The following is a 9,214-nucleotide window of genomic DNA, read 5'->3' as shown; positions in this document are numbered from 1 at the left end:
TATGAACTGCCATTAATTGTGTTTAAATTCAGATCAGTATTATTCGTTTGACTTAATCTATGGAGTATTCAAGAATACATATATAAACCAACTCAAAATTTAGTTGATTCTTTGCTATATTGGACCATTTACTTCCTGTAGAAGATTATTGTATGACAGTATTTGAAAAGATATTGAGGGTTTAGTGCAGTATAAGTGGTACAGTTATGTGATGGCAACATCTGGCAGCAGCTTAAGCTACATGCAAGAGAAATTGCAGTTGATCTTTAAGTCTAACAAAACTGCAAATCCATATTCTCAGTCCTCCCTGTTTCTGTTTAATTTCAAACAAAAAGTAGTTTTCATCTGAAGTAAAGAAAGTTCTTACTGCTTTCTTAAACTCATCTATCCTGAGGCTCTGTGTATCATTGAGAAAGGAAAAGTGCTCATTTAATTCTAGTGTTAAATCGAAGTTTATTGCAGGTAGTCCCAACACTCAACCTCTGTAAGTGTCATTTTGTGCGGAATTTTCAAACAGAAATTGACTGGGCTTCTTTGGCTTTGCTTTCTTAATGAAAATAAGTGAAGTTGGCTTTGGGGCTCTCATTTCTTTGGTTAATTTCCTCTTTTCTTAGCATAAGCTTTATTGGTTGAAATAAAGGAAAAAAAGGTAAACCAGGCCAGAAGAACCCCATATGAAAGTTCCAGATAGTTGAGAAATCAGATTTCAAACATGGAAAAAAGCATAGAATATGCATTACCTTATATTTAATAACTGGTTTCACAAGATAAGTGAATTCTCAGTTGATACCTGAAAGTGCTTGCATGAGGGGATAAATATTTCCATTGCTGTTAAATCTATACCCTTTTTTTCCTATATTTACTGGCGTTTTACTTAATTTTTCTGATTAATACTGAGATTTTTTGAGATTTTAAACCAGAATAGCCTTCCCATATATATTATGTAACAAATCAGTGATTAGCAGGTTTTGTGGCAGATAGGGTAATATATGGCATCATTAGTGTAAATTAATGCTTTTGGAAAACTAAATACTAGCTTGAAATATTTTCTACCATAATTGCTGTTTTTAATGCTTTCTTAGTCAGACTAAGCTTGGAAAGTATCTCCTTCTTTTGACCTTTTTGCAATCCATGAGACTTCTATAATTGTGCTACTAATTCTGTTTCTTTCTAGAGTAGTGGTGCATCTTGGAGCAGAATTCTCTACCATACGGAAATTTTGGCTATAGGTAAAACCATCAGTTTATAGTGTCTTAATGCAGGCAAATGCGTGTGGGAAGGTGGAGGACGGAAGGAAATGTATCCATGAAGTGCAAGACTGTGCAAAGATACCAAACATAGCATAGGGCTCTGCTGAAACTAATTAGCCTTCTGAAAGGCAAGCATAATTAGCCCACAAACAACACTGTTATTGCAGCTTTACTGCCTTTGGGATTGGAGCTAGCATCTCTGGATCTCATACACAGTATGTGAATTAGTATGGTGCCATATTAATTCTTAGTGTCACTCGCTGAGGTGCCTCTATACTGTGCAATTTATTGAACATTATGGAAGTTGGGAGAAAGGGTAGAGTTAAACCCATATATTCTGGTTGTCAGGATATCCTGTACCTTTAAGGAACACTGTAAGGAGAGCATCTTTCTTTTCACAATACAGATAGTATCTTTCACATCTTCAGATTACTGTAGCAGTAGACTAAAGCACTAAGTTTAATGACTTTAGGTGCTCTGCCACAACAGAACTTTAGAGAATTACTTACAAGCTGCTTACGCAATGACCAGCAATTCCGTGTCCAACAGATACTTCCAAAAGATGGTTGTGATGTTTTGGGGGAAGAGAAGCAAAAAGGAAAATGCTCAAACGTGAAACCTAAAGATATTTTGACAAAACCATGCAAGTAATTGGAGTTTATGTATATGCTTAGCATATGTCTTACAGTCAGTAACCACTGAGAAAGCATAGGTGCATTCTGGAACAAACCATTGGTAGAATACATACGAGTAATTCAGATTAAATATTTAACATATGGTAGTTGCAGCTTGAGTTTTTTGGATGTAGGACCCTAACTTGGCCACAGGATGCAGCTTCCTAATTGCAATTAGCTATATAGTTCTACTTTCAAATCTGGCCCAAGGAAGAGGCAGCATTAAAACTGTTTTGGTTCTGTTATCAGTAATACATTTAGAGATTAATCTGAGAATTAATTAAAAGGCATCAATAGGTTAAAAGAAATTAAATAGAAATCAATTAATTCCTGCATGTTTGATTGTCAGCACTGAATATTGGCCTTGTAGATCTCAACTCAGTTCGTTATGGAAGATTGTGCAAGAGTGACCTGAGGTGTGTTCTTGGAGCCTAGGTGTGATAATACCTGGAATATTAGTTAATTTGCCTCTCCAGTGGTTCAAAAAATTAGCAATACTAAAATTTTGATATAATGTATGCAGTTTAAGTGCATTTGTGTAGAATGTGGCTTTTCATATATTACATCTGGCCTTTCCAGTCTCCTCTTAAAAGGATGCTTTTTACCAAGCAGCTTCATTAAAGTTCATCTGCGAGCTTGACAAATGCTTTCTGCCCATCCTTAATAGTTACGTTGGTGCATCCATAGAGGCACTTTCAACACCAATTGTCATTTTAATATCCCATGATAATGCTTTTTATGATGGTCTCACTGTCATGCCACAAAATAAGTATCAGAAGTACAATGTATGCAGTACTCATTATGGTCATGATTGCTTGGCTCCATCAAGAAGTTTCTGCCATCAGCAGTCTGTCCATCTGGCTTTTAGGCTTGGCAACAACACAGACATTATAATGCTTCCTTTCAAGCACAGGCAGAATCCGCTAGGGATATGGGCTGCTTCATAATGGTTTTGCTCTTTCTTCAAAAGACATTATACCTTTAAATAATAAGATATCTGTGCTAGAATTGAAGGTTTAATATGACAAGAAGTCTCCTTTGTGCAGAATCTTTGCAGCATAATGCCAGTAATCCCTGGAAGGTAGACTTAAGAGATGATATATTGAACAGAACCAGATTAGTGGTGCCCAAGGTCTCAGTTTCTAGGAATCTGTCTGGCCATGCTATCTCATCTGTCTTGGAATAATTCTCCTGTTTTCGTTTATAACTGATGGTGCTGAATATAGAGGTGCCTTGAATTTCTATTTAACTTTGTCTTCCTTTCTTAGCTTACTCCCAGGTGTGACTGTTGCTATGAAACTGGCCACCAAGGCTTTCTGAAAACTCTTCCCCCCCAGAACAAACTCAAGTATTTAGAAGTAAATAAGCAGCTCGGAAGACAGGAATTGCTAATTCCTAAAGACTGCAGTATTGGAGGAAAGCCTGTGTAGAGCCTGTTGTGGGTTTTCTACAGAGCAATGAGGAACAAGGGGGCACATGCACCAGTCAGCAAGATATGTGAATGATAAATTCACAGCGTATAATACAGAGAAGTTCCTCTAGTGCAGGATGTAGTCTCCTCTATTCATAGAAATCTACAGGTTTTGAGGAAAATTATAGTTAGGACTTAAACTGCTGTGTGCTTGGTGAGGGCTGAACTGGCCCAGTAGCTTATTGATAGTAAGCCTGATCTTTACTCATGCATGTAGCATCATAGCCAGGGTTTTATATATAATGACTTAGGAAAGCAGATTGGTTATATTATTATCAGGAGTCCCATTAGTAATTTTTATGCTTCCACCTAGAACAGGCAAAAGTGTTCCCACTTGTATTCAGCACAAAATACTTGAGCATAAAGGGAAACAGATTTTCAGTTCTCCCAAAAATGGAGACTGAAATTGTCAGTGGAAGGCAGTGAAGCTCTGTGACATTGTTAATCCATCTTTCATGGATTGTGGCGTGTCTCCACCTAGCCATGCATCTGCACATTAAATTAAGTGCAAAACGATTTAACGTTTAAACATCCAATCAGTAGTTGATGATAGATAGTACATAACGTTTGTGGCTTCCCTTATTCAAAGCTAGTCTTTCAGATGGTCAGGTGTTGTGTGAAGTAAATACTTCAGGGATTGGGGATATGGTTACCAATAAACTAATCCTGGAGTCTCGTTTAACAAAACCTCCTTGTGAGAGTTAGCAGATGATGTTTGTATCTGTATGAGGCAATGGGATGTTAAGGCGCTGCCTTTCTGGCTCTATGGTTACAAGTGCTGTCTAGACAAGGACTGCAGAATTAGGCTGGCTCATTTTCAATGGACTGCCCAATGTATATATTTATTTTGTGTCAATGTCTACTGAGTTGTGTGAGACCAGAGCTGAATCCCCATGTCTCAGACCTACTTGAAAAACTGTTGTAGTTGTTTGCTCCATTTAATTCACCCTCAGAATTTATCAGTTGCTGAAAATCCTTGCTAAACTTTGCCTGCAGCCCAATCCTGATTAATTTCCTTTTTAAGTAGAGTTCCTACCCGTATATGTTCTAATATAATGAGCTGTAACCAATTAATCACACAGCTGTTAATGGAAGTACAAGGCTGTACATTGCAAGCTTGTTAGTTTCCCTTCACCATGCAAGCTTGTGTTGGGTGAAAATGCAAAGGTATCAGTCAGGCTGACAGACACAACCTCAGTTGTCTTCTGTGCTACTGCCCTTACCATTGTTCAGTGACAGGGAGCATTCAGCGTAGCATCTGGCAGTGAGAAACCTTTCCAAACAAGTCAGGTAGTTTAATGGAAGTCTGTACCTTAGCTGAGGGAATGGCAAGAAAATGCACCATGAATGCAAACACTGAGTTACTGTATGAATGTTACACCTTCTTATAAACAGCTTCCTGCCAGCAGTGAGCGATAGGAAGCACATTAGCATGGGGGGGTTTGCATGCAGTTAATGATCTGAATGCTAAGGATTTTTTTTCCTCCTGACAGCACAGAATTGTTTTATAAATTCTTCAGGAATGTGGAATAGGTGTTTGACATGAGCGATTAAGGGAAGCTATTTAGAACTGCAAAATGAATTAAAGCTTTAAAATGCCTTTACGCAGTTATAGGCAGCAGCAGAAGTGCTGGGATTGGAATAATGAGTGAGGAAATTGATTCTTCGAAAGGAAAAACATTTGAAACCAGAAATAATCTTCCAGTTTTACTTCTCTGAGTTAAATTGCTTTTAGTTCTAGATACATAACAATGATGTTGATACACAGCAGAAGTCTTACACATAGGGTTTTTGTTGGTATGTTAGAAGTATTTGAAGTGCTGAAATACCCTTTTTGAAGATTTTGGGGTGTTATGTTCTTTGGATCTTTGGAAAATGGAAAGGCCAATGCATTGAGGCTTAATTTTGTTTTCCACAGCAACCTTTACATGCCATCCAGTGGAAATAGCATAGTGTTTCTCTGTTGAGAATATGAAGCATCTAGGAGAGTTTCTAGGTTTCTAATCCTGTTCCCCTTGCAGAGAAACTATTCATAATTGTCAGTGTAATGCCTCTATATTGCTGATCAAAAACTTCTTTATAAAAGTGAGTGTCATTGTCTTTGCTTACCTGGGAGAAGCTTGCAGCACAGGAATGAGGAATGATTCATCCATGTTGTATTAGTGGTATGGTGATTGAGCCTACTACTTCCTGAGGGCTTATGCCATAGTTGTATCCTGTAAAGGCTGGCTCAGAGATGATCTCTTCAGGGCTAAGCTCAGATTTTGTGTTAAAGCAAAAGGGAAAACCACTTCAGATGGAATTCCTTGCCACTTGTCCTGAAAGGAGACCCTGACATTACTTTCTGATTTTCCCAAACTTTCATTTTGTTCTGTGGCTTTGGCTCTTGAACAGCTTGTTGTTCAAAAGCATAAATAATGCTCTAGTGCATCAGGTGAAGATCTACAAGTCACCATGAGTACCCTAAAGCGGTGCCAAGCTGCATCTGACTGGGCTCACACAGCTGGTTCCACTAGCTGTGAATCAAAAGGTGAGTCCTGCCTCCCCCAGACCTGCTCTGTTGCTGTACCACTAGAGTCTGAAGTTCCTCTGCAGCATTTGTGCCACGGGAGATGGCTTCTTGGAAGTGCGGATGATTCCTCCCTCCAGCTTCACCGACAGGCTCAAAGCCTGCCATTGGTGGGCAAGAAGGTAAGAGATGGGTAAAGCTATAGATGGAGAGAAATGAATGATTGGAAAACCCAAACCTGGGGTTTTCAGTGTGCAGTGGAAAACCCTGTGGTTCCAGTTGCATTCCCAGCTGGGGTCATTATCTAATACATGTATTTGGTGTATAAGCTGAGAAGTTTGGAGAAATCTGTGATAACAAGGGAGGAACATAGAGCTTTTTGATAATTGTGTTGAAGTGTGGTCTGCAGAATTTGTTGTAAGATTTTTAATTTAAAGCTATGCCTAAAGCTAAATAGTGTTCAGCTAAATTAGCAATGGAATGGCTGATGGAATAAATAAGGAAACTGGTTAAGATTAGAGATGGGGGGAGTCTGGGTGAATGGCAGTTCACAGATGGGTGTGATGAAGTAAACTGGTAGCTTAATGTCTCTAAAGCACTACAGAGTTTGGAGAGCTATTTACATTTTTGGTTCCAGATGAATACTGAGGTAGTTTAATTCTCCTGGAGACTTGGATCATTGTGTATGTGAGGCTTCCAGGGATGGTAGCTCTTCCTAGACTGGACATTTCCTGGTGCTTTCTGTCCCAGCAGCCTCTGTAGGCCACTGCTTCTCTGACCGTAGAGGACCAGAGCCAGTGGCATTACTTTCTGTGCTCCACTGAACTGCTCTCAGCTACTGCAAAGTCTTATGTGTTTTGAATCCCAACCTTTATCTGCTCTGGTTTCAAGAAATGGTGATGTGTGTGTTCTGTGTACTTGCAAGGTATAGCATACTTAGGAGTCTGAGTCCAGCAAACCTTGTAAATGTGCCTGTTTGAGTGGGATGGTTTGTACATTGATTATATGTATTTGTAAGGTCTTTTCTGGATGGAATTAAATGCTTTGAAGCAATAATCATTTGGGCAGAAAAAGTGGAGATGAGTGTGTTATCGTAGCCCACTCTGTGGCAATGCTGCCAAATGCCGATTCTGTCTAGGTGGTGATTACTGCAGTTGTTTGTCATCCTGTCAATTCTGCAGCAAATATCAGTGTGACAAATGTGCTAAATACACTTTGTAAAAACACAGAGTAGGACTGTGAACAGTGGTGACAGTGATGTTCATCCTTACATGTGTATCAGCAGGGATCAGGTGGTGTGCTGGGAGGAAGGGAGACTTGGACTGTGGAAATGGAAAGGGACAGTTAGATTGTCTGCATTAGGTTTTGGTTCACAATGGGACTGTGCTTTCAGCAACAGTCAGGCACTCTAGGACACTCTGTGTTCACCTGGTGCCATGGTTCCTACTTAAATCATTAAAAGCGGGAATACTCTGCTGCTGTGGTTTGTCTCCTGTCTGAGCTCACTAGGTAGGCAATTTCAGGATGTGTTTCCTCTTCTCCATCCTTTATGACAAGTGATAAGGAAAAAGAATTAACTGAAAAAGTTCCCCATCTCCCCTCTGCTCAGACTTTCTTTAGGGGTGTAGCTGGGAGGGAAGCTGCTATTCTGAGGCCCAGGCTCCAGTAACACAAGGTAGCAGGGGGCTGTCTGTTCTTTGTCTCCTTGGCTATCTTGCCCCTTGAGCTCTTCTTAGGCATGACAGATTTGTTTCAGACTAACTGCATTAGGTCTTAAAAATAACCAACTTAAGGAAACCCACACAAATCCAGAAGATGATGTTTCCTTCAGCTGCTTCAGATATATAATGTTTTTTTAGTTTGATGGACCCTTCTTTGGCACACTTCACAAATGCCTGAGTCCATTTACTTTGTGTGGCCAAAGCACCCTTTGCAAAGACAATTTTGTGCTTTTTCTAACATTCCTTGCATGCTGCAAGAACCAGGGAATTCTGTTCCTTGCAATGCACTCTTGAAATTCTTGTCAGATTTGAGCCCATTTGCCTGGGTGGGATGTAGAGAAGGTCTAATGCAGCTCTAAGAATCCAGCTTCCATGCTAGGCCATTGGTTTTGATTTAATTTCTTTTGGGGCAGTGGCAGAGGGTCACATCTCCTTGGCTGAAAGCTCAGGGTCAAAGAGAAAAGTGACACTTCTCAGTAGGAGCCTGGGTTTCTGAACCCTGCTTTTTGTGTGTGCACTCTTCATTAAGCTGGCAATATGTTCTTGTTCTATGTGATGAGACAATAAAACAAAGATAGAGTTGAATTCTTACTTTATTTCCATGATTTTAATGTCTACCTGAAGGTTTCCCTTAGCTCTATGAGACAGCTTTCTGCCTGCTGCAGTAGTTTTGCTCTGGTTCACATTGGGGGAATCTGCGACTAAGCAGGTACCCTGGAAACTTTTCCAAGTGGGCTGTATACTGTGTTTCAAATTCATCTACATATCATATCTATGTACAAAATGGAATGTACAACACTTTTTGTTCTTTTTTTTTTTTAAAGCATTGATCCTCTCTCCTACCAGCGGAGTGGCCTTTTTTCCCCTTCTAAAATGACAGGAGGATAGATGGACACTTGATGTTTCAAATCAGCCATGCATGCTTGCTGCTTTTATTCTTCCTTCCATTACCACTCACAAGATTTGGCACAACAAGAGCATTATATAAGACTAAATAATTCTTACATAAATCTGAGTGAATGCCTTTCATCAAGTACTGGGTGCTTATCGTGGCTATAAGTAAAAATGAATCACTTCCTTTTGAAATGGGAGCTTTAAACCTTGTATTTTGTGTAGTTAATTGCCACAAGCCAAAATAACCTTTTGAGCTCGATGAATTTTCACAGCTGCAGACGGGAGGGAAAAAACCATGCTGATAAATAGAGACTTGGGAATTTCTAAAGGAAATGATTCCCCAACTGCCTCTTTTAGCACAAAGCCCAGATCATGTTTGCCAGGATGTTAAATGTCCCTAGCACATGTTTGCAGAGCCAAGAACCTCAGTGTTATCTAATGGCCAGAATGAGAAAGAACAATGCAACAGCAGTGTGAATTTGACACTTTAAGAAGAGGCAGCAGGTCAAAAAGCACAGATAATTTAGCTTTTCATACAGGCTCACAGACCAAGTAGGTTCTGGGCTTAGCAGCTCAGACACAGAGCTGTGGAAGACCAGTCAACTGACATATAGGGAAATACAGGGATGTACCCTTTAAGATAAGGGAATAACAATTTGTCTTACAAGGCAGGATGAGGATGTGGAATAGGAATT

This window comes from Lathamus discolor, chromosome 3 (genome assembly GCF_037157495.1).
Source record: "Lathamus discolor isolate bLatDis1 chromosome 3, bLatDis1.hap1, whole genome shotgun sequence".
NCBI classification, from domain to species: domain Eukaryota; kingdom Metazoa; phylum Chordata; class Aves; order Psittaciformes; family Psittacidae; genus Lathamus; species Lathamus discolor.
Note: the sequence above shows the minus strand (reverse complement) of the source record.